We start from the raw sequence: 18,944 nt of genomic DNA on the forward strand, positions 1-18,944 counted from the left end.
CTTGACCGGATGAGCACTGGGTGTTTTTCTGTATGTTGGTAAATTGAACACCAATAAAAATTAATTAAAAAAAAAAAAAAAAAAAAGAAAGCCCTTAGAAGGAAGAGGCTTCCACTCCTGGGCTAGTGACCCGGTGGAGCTACTCACCTCCCTGTTGTATAGATAGGTAACAACTCTCATCATTTCCATATTGGATTAAGTCACAGCCAAATTGGCTAATTCATTTAGTCGGGAGGGAGATTGGTTCCAAAAACATCTCAGGTCTTTCTAATTAAGTTAACAGTTAGTTTACTATGTTATTTCACAGTAAATTTCTTCTTTCTCATTTGATGATAGTACCAAATAAATCAGATTATACTCAAATGTGTGAGGAGAAAAGAGTATCTTGTCTGCTATGAGATAAATCTGATCACTTGTGTAGGTAATGATTGGTAGCCAAATGACTCATTAGTAGTGCTGAACAACATAAATGAGTTTTAACTTCTTGTTACAATTTCTCTAATATTTCTATTTTCTACTGAAAAAGGCAGTACCTAGGAATATAATGAAGAGGATATCAGGTGCCTCTTCTCCATCCAACTTTTAAACACATAAATATAGGAAGCAATCCCTCAAGGATTTATTTATTTATTTATTTATTTATTTATTTATTTATTTAAAGATTTTATTTATTCATTCATAGAGACACACACACAGAGAGAGAGAGAGAGAGAGGCAGAGACACAGGCAGAGGGAGAAGCAGGCTGCATGCAGGGAGCCCGAGGTGGGACCCGATCCCGGTTCTCCAGGGTCACGACCTGGGCTGCAGGTGGCACTAAACCGCTGCACCACCAGGGCTGCCCCCCTCAAGGATTTAAATCGGTGTGTGCTAATTCTGTTTTGAAATATCATTTAGATCACTGCTTGTACAGAAAAAACAACAGTCAAATATTGTTAAACAAATTCCAATGAAAAAGGAAATATATTATCACCTATTTAATATAATTGCTTTTTAAAAGATTTTATTTATTTATTCATGAGAGACACACACACACACAGAGAGAGAGAGAGAGAGAGAGAGGCAGAGACACAGGCAGAGGGAGAAGCAGACTCCACAGAGGGAGCCCGATGCGGACCCAATCCCAGGAATCCAGGATCACGCCCTGGGCCGAAGGCAGGCGCTAAACTTCTGAGCCACCCAGGGATCCCCTAATTGTTAATTTACAATGACAGTGTTCAATGAGAACTTTATTTTGTTCAGTAAGGGAAAAAGGAGCACAGCCCATCCACTGCTATGGGATGAGATGGGTACTATGAGTACTATGGGATGAGAGCAGTACTGCCCGGCTGATATACGAGCATCTGGGGCCAGCATTTCTCTGAAAGTCTGACAAAGAGAGAATATTAAACCAAATAACTCTAAGCACATATTAAGCAGCATAAATTGATGCTCTTGTATTGTCTCGGGTTTTATGAGTGAGGAAGGAGCCTGGGCACAGATCATCTGGGTGCTTTGCTCAAAGTCCCACAGAGCTGAGGTCGGGGTGTTGGCCAGGGCTATGACCTCCTCTGCCACATTTGGGGGGATATGGGCACAATGCAGCCCCCTGACTCTGTGGGGACTGAGATTTCAGCTCCTGGAAGCTGCCATCCCCACAGAGAGTTCAAACAACAGAGCTTCTGCTTTCACCTGTGTGCCCAGGAGGAGAGCTTTCTGTGCAGGTCAGACCAATCCAGGATAGTCTTCTTTGATCAATGCAAAATTAACTGCTTATGGACCTTGACTACATTTGCAGAACCCTTTACCTTTGCCATCTAACCTGATCATCACAAGAGTGATGGCCACCAAGTAGGAAGGGGCCACGCCCACACCCAGCTGGGAGAGGTCTACACGGGGTGTGGACAACAAAAGGAACCTGAGGACCCCCCCCCCCCCCCACAGACCTTCTAGCCATACTCAGTGCCAGTCTGCAATCCTTTACCTTATGTCTTTACATTATTCCACATGAGAGATTGATAGAACTAGCACGTAGTCAAAGTGGCTTGTCCTGTCCGGATGTGCGGTCTTCTGGGCAGGCGCTCCATCAGACACTTGGCCTGGCTTTGACCCACCTGCTGGTACCATGGCCTGGAGCTTCTTTTCTTTTTTCTTTTTCTTTTCTTTTTTTTTTTTTTTAAGATTTTATGTATTTATTCATGACAGAGAGAGAGAGAGAGAGAGAGAGAAAGAGAGGCAGAGACACAGGCAGAGGGAGAAGAAGGCTCCATGCAGGGAGCCTGACATGGGACTCGATCCTGGCTCTCCAGGATCACACCCCAGGGCTGAAGGCGGTGCTAAACTGCTGGGCTACTGGGGCTGCCCTAATTTCCTTGCCTAGTTTCCACGCCTTGTCTCTCTCTACCTCTTGTCCAAGGCAAACCCCTCTGAGCCACCACTTAGGCTCCTCCACTGCAATGAAGCCCTCAGAGCTAAAAAGGCTTCAAGTGACTGTGGTAGGCAGCTTTTGTGGACAATCAAAAAAAAAAAAAAAAAAAAAAAAAACCAAACCTATTCTTTTTTTTTTGCCTATTTCCACTGTAAAGCCTGGAAAAGCACATAGTTTCTTGCTGAATTACCTGGACAGTTAGAACTGGCCATGTGATACAATTCCATTCAATAAGATTTGAAAAAAATCTGGGAAAAAGCTCTTGGAAGAGAATACTGTCTCCCTGGGAAGCAGAAGAGCTCGCAGGCTCTAAACCCACTGCACTCCCGGTTCTGCCTCTGGTTTCAGTTCCGGTGTAGCAAATCTCTGCAAAAAACTGGGTACCCTGGGGTGCTAAAGCAGAACTTTAGCAAACAGCCATAGAAAAGCATATGGATGGAAAGGGACCAGGTCCTACTACTGCTGGACAGCCAGACACAAGCCCAGGATTCATTCAATGCTTCTCCTTGTAGTACCCGGCCTTTACGGGAGAGCTCTGGGTTCCTTAAAAAGAGAGGGAGCACCCACTCTGTTGCTTTCAGGCTTTTCAGTTTTAGCAAATTTCTCTCTCTTTCCATGCACAGAAAATTACTCCAAAAACCTGGGTAGGAGGGCAGGATATGCCAGTGTGGTTTGACATTTTACTGGGAACCACTCCTTGCTTCCAATCTGCAAACCCTGGCTCCACAAAACAGTGCTCCTTCCCACTAGGGAAGTTTTCTCCCTTTGAGGACTATTATTTTTCCATCCAAACTGACTTACACCAGATACGTCAGTATATATTTGAACCTTCAAATTACGTCCCTTGAAATTGTGGGTCTCACATGAACCATGGCATGTGATTATATACATATTGACTTTCCCCAAGATTTATGATCATTAATGAGGCTATTTTCTGGGTAGAGTACAAGAGTTTTTTTCTGGCAATATCATTTAATGACAAATGTCAAATTTTCAAAGCATTTGCCCCACAAAATAAGCATTTATAAAATTATGCTCAATATTTTCCAAGGCTGACATTTAGTTGATTAAGGAAACACAAATCATGCCTGCTTTACAGGTAGATTGTTTTTCTAAAATGAGCATCCACATCACCATCGACTTAAATGGAATGAGAGCAGGGTGGTATAAACCAAATGCTTAAAATGCAGATAGTACTTACCAACCATGTAATTACTGGTATAGGAGAGTATTTTGAACATTATCTGATCAAGACAGGAAGAAACGAGTCCAAATTTCTAAGAAAAAAAAAAAGAGAGAGAATCACCTTGTGATTTTAAATGGAGAGGATTGATCCATTAAGTTATCAAGAACATGGCAATTCCAAAAATAGCAAAGTAGGACTGAGAAAGGACAGAGTGTGCTCTGATTACAAGGAAAGTAGGACACGAAATCACCATACATTAATTTGAAAAACCTGCACTTACAAATTTTTCCCTTCAAAATTTTTTTCCCAAATACTTTAGACATCCTCTTTGGGAGTATATATCAAAGATTAGTCTTAAAACACCATCGTTTTGGGGAGAATACTTCTATGAAGTATTGTGGCTTATTCCAAAGACATATAAACCAGTCTTTGATACTGAAGATATTTAGGTGTTAAAACTCTTCAGAGGACTAATATAAATGCCCAAGGTTGCAAGTAATATTATAAAATGCAGTGATCCTGGAACACTTACTTTCTGTTTGAACAATGACCTTAGAGGTGTCGTAACTTCTCAGCTATTTGATGAAACCCCCATCTCCTGTCTATGCAAACGGCAAAAAAAAATTTTTTTAGGAATAAGTTTTTAAAATAATTAAAAGAAACTATTAAGAAAGTCTACTGAGTGCTAAACATTAGGCAGTTTTGTTTGAAGTGGACTAATAAAGTAGGGATGGCGAAAGAAGAAAGCAAGGCATTTGGGCCGCAGCCCAGGTATGCAGTCAGTGCTGTAGGTTCCTGTCTAAGAGAAGTCAGCAAATATTTCCTAGCGGCTTGGCCATGGACAAGTTCCTAAACTTCTATAAATCGCAGTTACTTTATTGGAGACATGTAAGAACAATAACAATTTATGTTACATGATGCTGTTGCAATAAGTAGGTAAGCTGTAGGGTTTTGCATAGAGCCTGGCAAGTGCACATGATCATAACGGAGAGTACCACCTCGTGCCTGCACCATCTCATTTAAATTTCATAACAATCCTGTGAAAGAGCTTTTATTTAGAACACAGTTTTGTTTTGTTTTGTTTTGTTTTGTTTTTGGTGAGAAAATATGTTTCCCCCAAAAGAGCAATAGGTACACTTCACATGTTTTTTTTTTTTTTTTTTTTTTTTGCCTAGAATATGTTCTAAATGTATTTTCCTAGATGGTATTATATCAACTGATTCCAGCATCCATAAAATCTTTTAACATACAATAAATATGTATTTAGTATCAGGCTCATCTGGGAGACTCTATTCCACATGTCTATCCTCCTCTTCTGGGCCTGTTGGGTCACCCTGAACACATTCTTCCCCCTGCAGAGGCAAAGAATGAGAGAGAAAGCACAACGACCTAAGGCTTTTGCACATTTTTTTAAAAAGATTTTATTTATTTATTCATGACAGAGAGAGAAAGAGAGAGAGAGGCAGAGACACAGGGAGAGAAGCAGGTTCCACGCAGGGAGCCTGAAGTGGGACTTGATCCTGGGTTTTCAGGATCACACCCTGGGCCAAAGGTGGCGCCAAACCACTGGGCCACGGGCTCTGCCTGGCTTTTGCACATTTCATGGCCAAGGCCAAAGTCAAGGGAAAAGAAGAAATGTCTGCATGCGCCTCAAGGAGCATGGTGAGCATGCGTATATCTAAACAATATGTACTTGACACAGTGGTATTGTGCATGTACATAACTTCTCCAAGGGAATTACTCCCCTATGTATTATAGTGGGTGTCTGAGGGATCCAAGCCCTGTGCCAATGCCATCGTAATGGTACTTCTTGTCCCTATGTCAAGACAGAAGCTGCTGCATCACTTCCACGGGAGTTCTTTAGGGTTTGTACCACCATAGGGAGATGCAAGAAGTGTTAAGCTCTGTTCTGTGATATAAAGGACAATGCCAAAGGAGATTAGTCTTTTCAGATCCAACAAGCAGTTTTTTAAAGACTTTATCTCACTGAATCATCATAATAATGTAGCAAGCATAATTCCCACTGCACGAGTGAAGAAACCAAGACTTCTCCACCATTGGCACATAATGTAGTCAGAGCTGAGACCCAGGAAGCATTATTCCATGGCTCATGTTCTTTCCACTGCTCCATAAAGACCAGCTTACATGACTTTTTATCTAGCTTTCTTTATGTCCTCAAATTCCAGTCTTCCCAACTGTTTTGCTTTTTTTTTTTCTTTTGAAAGGAAGTATGGCCAGATTTACAATATATGCATTCACCAAACCCACATTTGTTGTAAATCTATTATGTGACAGGCATTGTTCTACTTGTTGAGGATATGGCAGCAGACAAACAAGCAAACAAAAATCCTCTGTATGAGGATATAACATTCCAGTGAGGAAGGCCTGTAAGTGAATAAACAAAACTGGCTTTATATTTATTTAATTATTTATCGGTACGCTATATATTATTTAGTATGCAAACATATGTTTTGCTAATGTGTGTATGTGAATGTGTGTTCAAAAGAGGGAGAGATGTTCACAGAGACAAAGAGAGAGAAAAGTTCTGCAGAAAATAAATCAGGAGAGTCCTATTTAGACTCCCCCCCTTTAGAGGGGCCATTTGTCAGGAAAACACTCACCAAGGATGACAACTGGGTGTAAACCTCAGTAGTACCAAGGTTTTGTACCTAAGGGCAGAGGTTTCCAGGGATGTGAAGAAAGCTGGAAAGCAGCTCCCCACATTGGAGAGGCTGTTCTCAAAGTGGGTTCCCTGAACCAGAGGGTCGCCATCATCAGGGAGCCCATTGGACAGGAAAATGTGGGGCCTCTACTTCAGACTTAGTAAGTCAGAAACTCTGGAGTTGTAGCGGAGGGGATCCTCATGTTACCTAAAGATTGAGGAGTGCTGTGTTTGAAGAAGAACCAGTGGGAAGCTTTAAGCAATGAAGCCTGGGCTACCTAATGGAGGCTTTGTGAGGCTCTTGTGCTTCCGACCACAGTGCATTTCCCAACACACTCCAGCGTCTATCACCTGAAGGTAACATGTGCACATTCCTCAGGGCTGCATGCGAAAATAGCCTCTTTCCATATGTATATTTGGTGTACAAAATGAAACATTTTAACAATGACTATTTGCATAAGTTGCGAATAAGTTATACCTGCTGAATGTATCACAAATGCTGATGATAAAAATTCCCTATAAACGGATGAGTTGTAAGGAAAATATTGGTTTCGTTCCCTGATGGTGGCATTAAAAAGAGATAACAAGTAATATAAAAACCTATGTCATGGAAGCAAACTGACCACGGATAGATATTTGTAGAAGTGTTCAACCTAAGAGAGTTAATCACATTCTTAGATCTGGCAAAGGATCTGTGTAGTTTAATAAGCACATTAAACAGATTTAATGAGCACATAACCCCCGGGGACCTTAGCTTACAACCAACAATTTTAATTGGAACTTAAATCAATTATCCAATGCCAAGACAACCATGTCCCGTACGTGGTCGCTATGGCTGGCTGCCTTCAGAAGCAACTGTGTTTTCCTTAGTTTTGAAATCAGAGCTAATACCCTATAATTTTATAATCAAGTTTATTTTTTAAAAAAGTTTATTTCCTAAAGGATGCCAACAGTAATAATCTCCAGGGAGAGAGTAAAAGAACACAGAGGCCACCCAGATAGTGCTAGTGAGAAATAACTGATCCAAGTTCCATGATAATGGAAATGATTTAGGGTGTTTACTGGTTCTGAACTAAATGTCAGAGAGTCCCAGAAAGGTAAGTAGCAGATCTTCAAATCATATGTCAATTTCTGGACCCTTATCTGCTACATTCTTGCACGAATATAAATGTCTCATTCTGCTGGAGAAGTCATGTCCATTAACATCATGCTAATGATCCTCTTTTGAAGCAATCAAACCTGCTTCTTTCCAAATAATTCCCCTGGAACAGCCTCAGCCTTCTTTTCTACCCTTAGTTGGTTTGTATTTACATAATCCATATCTAAGCTGGCTTGCTCAAATTTATTCTGTAAAATAAATCTCCTGTGGAACTATTTACACGGAAATGTATTTAATACAAATAATCAATATTTTGGAATAAGCATGACCTCATCGCTCTACTAATAAGGTAACTAACTTAACTGCTATAGTAAGACTGGGTAATTCTTTTCCAATAATAACCAAAAAAGAAAAAACAAAAAACAAAAAACAAAACAAACATACCTCTCCCAGTTAATAGAGAGGGAGTAGAAACCAGTTTTGATCAATAGGCCAGTACTATATATTATTTTTAAAAATTTGTATAGAAAGACATTACATTCCATGTCATTTTGTTTTAAATGTGTTCCTTAGTCAATGGTTGCTCTACATTTTTTACTTTTCCCATTAACCTGACTAAAATGGGCCAATGACTTTAATAGACACCTCACCAAAGAAGATATATTGATGGTAAGTAAACATAAGAAAACATGCCCCACATCATATGTCAGGGAAATGCACGTTAAAACAACAGATACCACTACACGCCTATTAGAATGGGTAAAATCTGGAACACTGACTACAAATGCTAGTGGGGAGGCAGAGCTCAGCAAGTCTCACACGTCGGTGGGGACAGAAGTAAAGATGCTCCTACCATACAACACAGCAATCATGCTCCTTGTTATAGACTCACGGGGGCTGAAAACTAGGGCCCTCACACAAACCTGCACACAGATGCTTATGGACACTTTGTGCATAATTGCTAAAACTCGAAAACAACCAAAATGTCCTTCAGCAGGTGATGGATATATAAATTGTGATCTATCCAGACAATGGAATTTTATTCAGTGCTAAAAGGAAAAGAGCCATCAAGTCATGAAAAGACATGGAGAAATGTTAAATGTATATTGCTAAATGAAAAAAAAGCTAATCTGAAAGGGCCATATACAGTGTGATTCCAACTATGTGACATTCTGGTAAAGTCAAAACTATGGAGATAGTGCAAAGGTCAGTGCTTGTCAGGAGTGGGGAGAGTGTAGAAAAATAGGTAGAGCTCAGAGGACATTTAGGGCAGTTTAAATACTCTGGGTGGTGGCTCTATAATTAAATACTCTATAACTGTGGCTATATATCATTACATTTGTTCTAAACCATAGAATGTACTACATCAAGGGTGAAGGCTAAGTTTATGGACTTTCGTTGATCATGATGTGTCAATGCAGGTTCATCCTTGGTAATTAATGTACCACTCTGTTGAGTGATGTTGATAATGGGGAGGGCTATGCATGTTTTAGAGCAGGGGTCATATGGAAAAATCTCTGTAATTCCCTCTCAGCTTTGTCGTAAACCTAAAACTATTCTAAAAATATTTATTTTAAAAAAGCCAAAAATAGATCTTTGTACTTTGTTTTCAGAAAGCAATCAACATTAAAATTAAAAAAGCAATATCAGGTATGACAATATAAAAAATACAAAATCCATTATGATATATCTGAAAAAGATGTCTAAGACTTATAAAATGAAGACGATAGATATGATATAAAGAAATTATCAGGAAATAGAACCACTTTGTCCACGCACTGGGGAAATCAATATTCTAAATTCACCTATAATTCAATGCAAATTTAATCAAAATTCCAACATGCATGTTGGTAGAATTTAAAAAATGATTTTAAATTTTATATAGAAATGCAGAGACATAGAATAGTCAAACCAAGAGATAAAAAGAGAGAAAGATTGGAAGACTTACAATCCCTGATTTTCAGACTTACTAGAAAGCCACAGTAAGCAAGACGATGTGATGTTGGCATAAATACAGGCAAGCAGGTTAACGGAACAGAAATAGATGCACATACGCGCATCTCAATTTCAACAAAGTAAAAAGGAATCCAGTGAAGAAAAGATCATCTTTTCAACAAAGATACCGAACAATTGTATATCTCTATGTAAGAAAATAAACTTAGTGCCATATTTCACACTATATACAGAAATTAGTTTTAAAAATGGTACACGGAGCCAAAATATATAAAGCCTAAAACTATGCATTTTCCAAAAACATCTTGTTTCAGGAAACAACCTTGAGTTGACAAAGATGTTTTTGGAAATGATCTCAGAACATCATCCATAAAATATTTGATAAATTTTACTTTCTTTGCTGACTGAAAAGACCATCCACAGACTGAGAAAATATTTTTTCAAATCATATATCTGATAGAAATCACATATCCAGAGTATATAAAGAATATTTCAAACTTGGGACGCCTGGGTGACTCAGTGGTTGAGCATCTGCCTTTGGCTCAGGGCGTGATCCCGGGGTCCTGGATGGACTCCCTGCATGGAGCCTGCTTCTCCCTCTGCCAGTGTCTCTGCCCCTCTTTCTGTGTCTCTCATGGATAAATAAATAAATAAATAAATAAATAAATAAATACATTTTTTAAAATAATACTTCAAACTCAAAAACAAGTAAACAAACAACTAAGAAAAATGGGAAGAGATTTTGACATTTTACCAAAGAAGACATATGGATAACATATAGGAGCAGGTTCAACATTGTTAGCGATTAGAAAAATGCAAATTAAGCCCATGCTCTCTACCCTTTCACATTTATTAAAAAGCAAAAGTCACTGAAAAAGAAAAAAAATGGAAAGGAAAAGGCAGGAAATGAAAGGGAAGAAGCAAATCAAACCGACTAAGCACATGCTGAAGAGGCGAGGGAGAGGATGGTCAGTCCCTAATGTGGAATTAAAATGTCAGAACTGCTTTGGATAACAGTTCAGCACTTACTCCAAGAGCCAAATATGCATGTGCCATATGATGCATCCATTCTACCCCTAAATATTTACCCCAGAGAAATGAGAGCACATGCCCATGCATAGGCTTATATGTTTATGGCAGCTTTATGTGTAACAGCCAAACTGTAAAGAACCCAGTGCTCATCAATAGTGAATGGTTAAACATGCAGTGGAGAGGTACTCATCCATTCAAAGGAATGCACCATGGATAGTGCCAACATGTGCATTAATCTAAAAATAATCACATTGAGTGAAAGAAGCCCCCCCAAAAAAACCCCATACTATATGATTCTATTTACATAAAAGTATAGAAAATGTAAATTAATGTGTAGTGACAGCGAGCAGATGGGTGGCTGCCTAGGAAGGAGGACGCAGGGGCTGGAAGGGAGGAATCATAGGGAAGAAACTTCCGGAAGATGACTGTGAGCATGTTCATTATCTTGATTGCGGTGGTGACTTTACAAGTGGGTAGTTAAGGCCAAACGTGTCAAATTGTACATTTAAATACTATAATTTATTGAATATCAAGTATACCTGAATAAAGTTGTTAAAATTGTATAGTAAAAAGAACAAGTCAGAGGAATGAGGCCTCTTTTATAAAGTCATCCTAAGATTCGTTCTTCAATTATTAGTTTGGCAAGGTTTTATGAGAGAATATAAGCAAATAAAAACCCTTACTCCCTTTACTTATTTACAAAAAGTTTCCTGGCACAGTTTGTACAATCCCTACTCACTAGAGCTGATGTTTAAAAAATTAACATATTAATTTGCCTGCATTTGTAATGTTTTTAACTCAATGCTTTCTCCTAGTAAATTATCATATTTTCCCTATAGTTATTTTTTCATGGATAAAATTGAACCCTGTCCTATCGTATTTGAGTGTAATCTTTCCCTTGTGAACATCAAATCTAATTATTTGTTATTTGCATTTAAAATAATTATTTCAATATGTGCTCTTGCCTAAGCACTTTGAAAATTAGTCCTCTGAAGACTTCTGTTTTACATAAGTTTCTCCCTGGTGTGTTGGAAATATATAATTCTGTAGTAATACGAGTTAAAGGGGAAATATGCAATCAACCCCTCAGCCTTCTTATGAAACCCAGGCAGTAGGAGATGTTTCCTCCCGGGCACCTGGATGGGGGATAGAGACCTGCATTTACGCTTCCAGTTTCCATGGGTTTCCTCAAAGCCACAGGGACAGTTTAGCTTGGTCAGAGATGGACACTTACTGAGGCATGTTTTAGGAATGCATGGAGCTATTGTGCCTCGATGGCAGAAAGGTCTGACCCTCACTCTTTGCTATGTCCTGGTTCATCAGCCTCTGTCATGGCTTCTGTCATCAGGAAAGGACGTGCACGAGGTCAAGCTCCCACCTTCTCCCCCTCTCCTCTGCCCACAGCACCTACAACACCAGAAGTCAGATTAGCATCTATTGCAAGTTTCCCTCTCATTCAAAGTGAAAAAGTCAAAAATCCCATTCTCGTGTCACGTCTTATCCATGTTTTCCAAAGCAGTGATGGGAAAAAAAAAAACCTCATTTAAATTTATTAGGCATTTTTCAATTCTTTATAAACTGGACATTTATATTCACATTTAACTCAGTTATCTGTATTCATACTTTCTTTGTTTAATTTATTATTTTATTATTTTTTTAAGACTTTATTTATTCATGAGAGACACACACACACACAGAGGCAGAGACACAGGCAGAGGGAGAAGCAGGCTCCATGCAGGGAGCCCGACGCTGGACTCGATCCCAGGTCTCCAGGATCACGCTGGGCCGAAGGCAGATGCTCAACCGCTGAGCCACCCAGGCGTCCCTGTATTCATACTTTCATCATAGCAATCTCAAAGGGATAGGACAAAGTCTTAAATCTTCAACAAGTTTTGATGAATCAAATATAGTCATTATTAAGGACAAAGGGTGACCTACCTGAATTAAAGAAAAAAGGTGTATTTTTCCCCATGCCTTTACCACGCTGTATGTTGCCCATGTGCTAGATTTCACTTTATCCACTGTGTTGTGCTGGGAAACATGTCTTTTAGGATCCCCTTCTCAGCTGTTCTAGGTAAGAACCAGCCAGTGGAGGAACCCAGACAGGGTTTTAGAGGAAGGTGAGAAGCAACCATTACTCTGGGAAGATCTTCGTGGTCAGGCTGTGGAGGGCTGATGTAGACATGCCCTACCAGGCTCCAGCTGTCCTCCATCCACATCCACCTCTTCTTCCCCGATGCCTGACCCTGCTGGCCCAGCCCCTGACCTGTGGACCTGCAGAGACACAGAAGCAGCCCCTGCACAGAAGCAACAGGCTTCCACAGCCCTCTCCAAGCCTCCTCATCAAGATCCCACCTCAGCAGCTACAAGGGCGTGCCTCCCAGCTTTCCCTGCAAGCACCAGCTCATCTGCCCACACTAGGGCCACCTCTGATGCTCCAGCTCCCTCTTCTAGACCTCTACCTGACCACCTTCTTTCACCATTTTGTAAAGTCGAAGCCCTACACAGAATTCCCTATCCCACATCCCAGGTATCAGTTACTACACTACACACAGATACTAAGACTCTGTTTTGTTTACAGACTTGGGATTTTGGACAGATTTCACTGGGACAGCTCCCCTTTGCTCTACAAACACATCTGGGCCCTCAATCAGAATATCTCAAATGGGGATCCCTGGGTGGCTCAGTGGTTTGGTGCCTGCCTTTGGCCGAGGGCGCTATCCTGGAGTCCCGGGATGGAGTCCCGCGTCGGGCTCCCTGCACGGAGCCTGCTTCTCCCTCTGCCTGTGTCTCTGCCTTTCTCTCTCTGCCTCTCATGAATAAATAAAGAAAATCTTAAAAAAAAAAAGAATATCTCAAATGTCTAGGGCCAGGAGTCGCTGAGGCCCAGATAGTTAGGCACCTGTCTCCTCCTTTCATGTAATCTCAGATCTCACCAGGTGGATGCTTCTGTTCCTTGGATCTCCAAGAATGACTTTTCCACATAAGAGGAAATGGAAGTCACCATTCTCTTAAGACCTGGACCCCAAAAAATGAGGATAACATCACTGCTGCCCTGTTCTAGGGCTCAAAGCAGTTCACAGCGGATCCACATTCAGGAGGAACGACATAAATCCAAACTGTCAAGGAAAGCAGCATCTAAGAATTTGTGGCCATTCTTAATCTGTCTCATATCATTGCAGTGGTTCTGCATCAATAGAGTCTACAGAAGTTCCCTAAGAGAGGTAAGAATCAGGCCAACTCCCCATAAAAGAGTGAACCCAGCTTGAGGAGCGGGTCAAGCGAGCTGCATGCTGCCCATGTTTACAAATGTTCTCATTTCATGACAGTCACTGAAATCTACACATTGATATTCTTTAGAGGTGAAGTCTGGTCCAAACACACTAATTTGTTCATGGCCGTACAGTTAGCAGAAGAGCTGAAGCTCAAGCTGGGTCCATTCCTTTAGGTGGAATGTTCCAGCAGCCAGTGCTTCAGCAGGGACTTTCCATCTGGACCGGCTGCGCAGCAGCACACCATTTCCTGAATGACCTCCATCCTTCCTAGAACAGGAGGACATAGATAGCAAGACACCCTCTGAAATTAAATGCGTGTCATGTTCTCTGCCTGCAGAAGACAAGACAGCCTCCAACACGGGCCTCCCCGCCTGTGGAACACCAGGTGCCTCCACATCCTGAGATCCCACTGCACACAAACACACCCTCACTCCCTTCCCATTCGCAAGAAACAGGTGGCTTCCTACCTGCACAAACCAAGGGTCTGGAGAGGAGACAAGGTCACTCAATATGAAGTCCAATGGATTTGACACTTGCCCCTATCATTTGGGAGTAAAAAACGGTATTAACTTCTAAGCTCCCTTGGTGAAAAGGAAGATCATGACAGAACTAACTTGATAGCTTTATTGTGCTATTAATTTTTATCATTTAAGATTTACTTTGAGTGTGAGAGCAGAGCAATGGGTTCCCTGATATCTCTTAATGAATCACTGGCAAGGGGGATTGGGGGTATACATGAGGGTGATTGACTTAATCTAATCTCTGGAGTGGATATTGGGAAAGGCAGCTCCAGGGGCTGCTCAGTACTTCACTGTACTGAGCCTAAAGTGACATATTACAGGGTCTTTGATAAAGTCTAAAAATGTCATTAAGCGGTAGCGGTATAGAAACATATCAGCAAAGTCAGTGGAACGAGATTAAGACAATACAATGTACTCTGCTTAGGGAATAGGTGCATTGAATCAGATGGATCGCATCCCTGTAGAATTTTACCACTTTAGCTGGCTAAAATCTATACCAGTCTCAAAATAAAGAATGTTTAAACTAGTTATTTATTTGTGTCATGCATGGTGAATGTTGAGTGCTTTTTCTCCCCCATTCTTTATTTAGATTAAATGTAGTTAACATATACTGTATTATTAGTTTCAGGGGCGGAATTTAGTGATTCATCACTTCTATACAACACGCAAGGTGCATCACATCAGGTGCCCTCCTTCATCCTCATCACCCAATTACCCCATCCCCCCAACCACTTCCCTCAGTATTTTCCTAGAGTTCAGCATCTCTTATAGTTTGCATCCCTATTTATTTCCAACTTATTTTATTTTTCCTTCCCTTTCCCTATGTTCATCTGTTTTGTTTAAGTTTCACTTATGAGTGAAATTATGTGGTATTTGTTTTTCTCTGATTGACTTATCTCACTTAGTATAATACCCTCTAGTTCTATCCTTGTCCTTGCAAATGGCAGGATTTCATTCCTTTTGATGGTTGAGTAATATTCCATTGTACATACAGACCACATCTCCTTTGTCCATTCATCTGTCAATGGACATCTGGGCTCTTTCCAAAGTTTGGCTGTTGTGGACATCACTGCTGTAAATGTTGGGGTGCAGGAGCCCCTTCGGATCACTATGTTCGTATCCTTTGGAAAAATACCTACTATTACAATTGCTGGGTCATAGGGAAGTTATATTTTTAACTTTTTGAGAAGCCTCCCTTTCCACATTCTTGCCAGCATCTATTGTTTCCTGAGTTTTTAATTTTAACCGTTCAGACTGATGAGATCATATCTCATTGTGGTTTTGATTTGTATTTCCCTGATAGTGATATGGAACATGTTTTCATGTGTCTGTTGGCCATCTGGATGTCTTCCTTGAAGAACTGTATTCATGTCTTCTGCTCATTTCTTGACTGGATTATTTGTGTTTTGGATGTTCAGTTTGGTAAGTTAATTATAGATCTTGGAAACTAGCCCTTTATCTGATAAGACATTTGCAAACATCTTCTCCCATTCTGTAGGTTGCCTTTTAGTTTTGTTGACTGTATCCTTTGCTGTGCAAAAGTTTTTATCTTGATGAAGTCCCAGTAGTTCATTTTTGCCTTTGTTTCCCTTGCCTTTGGAGACATGTCTACTAAGAAGTTGCTGCAGCCAAGGTCAAAGAGGCTGCTGCCTGTGTTCTCCTCTAGGATTTTGTTGGATTCCTGTCTCACATTAAGGCCTTTCATCCATTTTGAGTTTACTTTTGTGAATGGTGTAAGAGGATGGTCCAGTTTCATTCTGCATGTGGCTGTCCAATTTTCCCGACACCACTTGTTGAAGGGACTGCTTTTTTTCCACTGGACTGTCTTTTCTTCTTTTTTCAAAGATTAGTTGACCATGGATTTGAGGGTCCATTTCTGGGTTGTCTATTCTGTTCCATTGATCTATGTGTCTGTTTTTGTGCCAGGACCACACTGTCTTGATGATCACAGCTTTATAGTACAACCTGAAATCTGGCATTGTGATGCCCCCAGCTTTGTGGCGTTTTTTTTTCCCCCAATATTCCTTTGGCTATTTGGGGTTTTTTCTGGTTCCATACAAATTTTAGGATTGTTTGTTCCAGCTCTGTGAAGAATGTTCATGGTATTCTGATAAGGATTGCATTGAATGTGTAGATTTTTAAGGGGGTAACATAGACATTTTAGCAATATTTGTTCTTCTAATCTATGAGTATGGAATGTTTTCCCATCTCTTTGTGTCTTTTTCGATTACTTTCATAAATGTTCTATAGTTTTCAGAGCATGGATCCTTTACCTCATTGATTAGGTATATTCCTAATATCAATGGGACCAATTACTGATTTCTCTTTCTTCTGCCTCATTGTTAGTGTGTAGAAATGCAACTAACTTCTGTGCATTGATTTTATATCCACTTTGCTGAATCCTTGTATGAATTCTAGCAATTTTGGGGTGGAGTCTTTTGGGTTTTCTACATAGAGTATCATCTTGCTTGCAAAGAATGAAAGTTTGACCTCTTCTTTGACAGTTTATTTTTTTTTTCTTTGCCAGTTTAGATGTTTTTTATTCCTTTTTGTTGTCTGATTGCTGAGGCTAGGACTTATAGTACTATGTTGACCAACAGTGGTGGGAGTGAGCATCCCTGTCATGTTCTTGACCTTTGGGGAAAAGCTCTTAGTGTTCCTTGTTGAGGGTGATAGTCACTGTGGGTTTTTCATAGATGGCTTTTATGATATTCAGGTATGTTCTCTCTATCCCTACCTGGCAGAGAGTTTTAATTAAAAAAGATGCTGTATTTTGTCAAATGCTTTTTCTGCATCTGTTGAGAGGATCATATGGTTCTTGTCCTTTATTTATTAATGTGATATATCACATTTGTTGATTTGTAGATGTTGAACCACTTTTGTAGTCCAGGAATAAATCTTATTTGGTCATGGTAAATAATCCTTTTAATGTACTGTTGGATCCTATTGGCTAGTATCCTCGTGAGAATTTTTGCATCTGTGTTCATCAGGGACATTGGTCTGTAATTCTCCTTTTTAGTGAGGTCTTTGGTTTAGGGGATCAAGGTAATGCTGGCCTCATAAATTGAGATTGGAAAATTCCCTTCTATTTCTATTTTTTGAAACAGTTTCAGAAGAAGAGGTATTAATTCTTTACATGTTTGATAGAATCCAGCTGGGAGGTCATCTAGCCCTGGATTCTTGTTTTTTGGGAGATTTTTGATTAGTGATTCAATTTCTTTTCTGGTTATGGGTCTGTTCAGGTTATCTATTTCTTCCTGTTTCAATTTGGGTAGTTTATATGTTCCTAGGACTGTATCCATTTCTTCCAGATTGCCTGATTTGTTGGCATATAATTGTTTATAATATTCTCTCAAAATTATAATTTTTCAGTTTTGGTTGTTATCTCTCCTTTTTCATTCATGACTTTATTTATTTTGGTCCTTATTCTTTTCTTTTTGATAAATCTGGTTAGGGGGCTATCGATCTCATTAATTCATTCAAAGAACTTGCTCCTAGTTCCATTGATCTGTTCTATTTTTTTTTTTCTATATCATGGACTTCTGCTCTAATTTTTATTCATTCCCTTCTCCTGCTGGGGTTATTTGCTGTTCTTTTTCCAGCTCCTTTAGGTATAAGGTTAGGTTGTGTATTTGAGACTTTTCTTATTTCTTGAGAAAAGCCTGTATTGCTCTGTACTTCCCTCTTAGGACTGCCTTTGTGGCATCCCAAAACTCTTGAACTGCTGTGTTTTCATTTTCATTTTCTTCTGTGTATTTTTAAAATTATTCTTTAGTTTCCTGTTTGACCCATTCATTCTTTAGTAGGATGCTTTTTAACCTCCATGTATTTGTGGTCCTTCCAAATTATTTCTTGTGGTTGACTTCAAACTTTAAAGCATCGTGGTCTGAAAATAAGAATGGGATAACTCAGTCTTTTGGTATCAGCTGAGACCTGATTTGTGACCCAATATGTGATCTATTCTGGAGAATGTTCCACGTGCATTCAAAAAATATGAAATCTTTCACGAATTTGCATGTCATCCTTGTGTGGGGCCATGCTAATCTTCTCTGTATCATTCCAATTTTAGGAAATGTGCTGCTGAAGTCAACACTATTGGATGCTTTTTAACTGTTTAATTGTTTGACAAATTGTATCTAAAGTATTAGGACACCTCTTGTCTTACTTTTTGTTTTAAACTCCCTTTTTTGGGATCCCTGGGTGGCGCAGTGGTTTGGCGCCTGCCTTTGGCCCAGGGCGCGATCCTGGAGACCCGGGATCGAATCCCATGTCGGGCTCCCGGTGCATGGAGCCTGCTTCTCCCTCTGCCTGTGTCTCTGCCTCTCTCTCTCTCTCTCTCTCTCTGTGACTATCATAAATAAATTAAAAAATAATAAAAAATAAAAAAAAATTAAACTCCCTTTTTTTTCATCTTTGCTTTGTCAAACAAGAGTTTAATTCAAAGCAAACAGCCTGAGAAGAAAAAAATGCTATTTTTCTTCCCTTGGACTCTTCATTGAATTAAATTATAATTGGGGCAAATTTTCAAGTGTTTGCCCTCGTGTTTGATCTTCAGTAACTATAAAGCAGATGTTAAAACATTAAATCATGTGTAAAGCCAGCTTATACAAACTACAAAGAAATTTCTTCCAAATGATACATTTGGAATTGGAGCTTTTGGAACTCTCCTGACAGAATTGGGGTTGAAGTCCTGATCATAAGGTGTTGTCTGACCTTGGTCTTTCTTTTCCTTATACTGGAATCAATTCTGTTATGACTTCATTAGTTGTGCAGCAAAAACTGCTAAGCTTTGGAGTGAGCTCTGTTTACTA

The 18,944-nt window shown here is 39.8% G+C and overlaps 1 non-coding gene across 1 annotated transcript; it reads right to left on the bottom strand.

The window, feature by feature from the left end:
• Positions 1–18,120: 18,120 nt before the first annotated feature.
• On the bottom strand, positions 18,121–18,226 carry LOC112932000 (U6 spliceosomal RNA). The gene has a single exon (XR_003237409.1). It is a non-coding gene; the product is annotated as a U6 spliceosomal RNA (small nuclear RNA).
• Positions 18,227–18,944: the final 718 nt, after the last annotated feature.

Source organism: Vulpes vulpes, chromosome 10, assembly GCF_048418805.1.
Source record: "Vulpes vulpes isolate BD-2025 chromosome 10, VulVul3, whole genome shotgun sequence".
NCBI lineage: Eukaryota > Metazoa > Chordata > Mammalia > Carnivora > Canidae > Vulpes > Vulpes vulpes.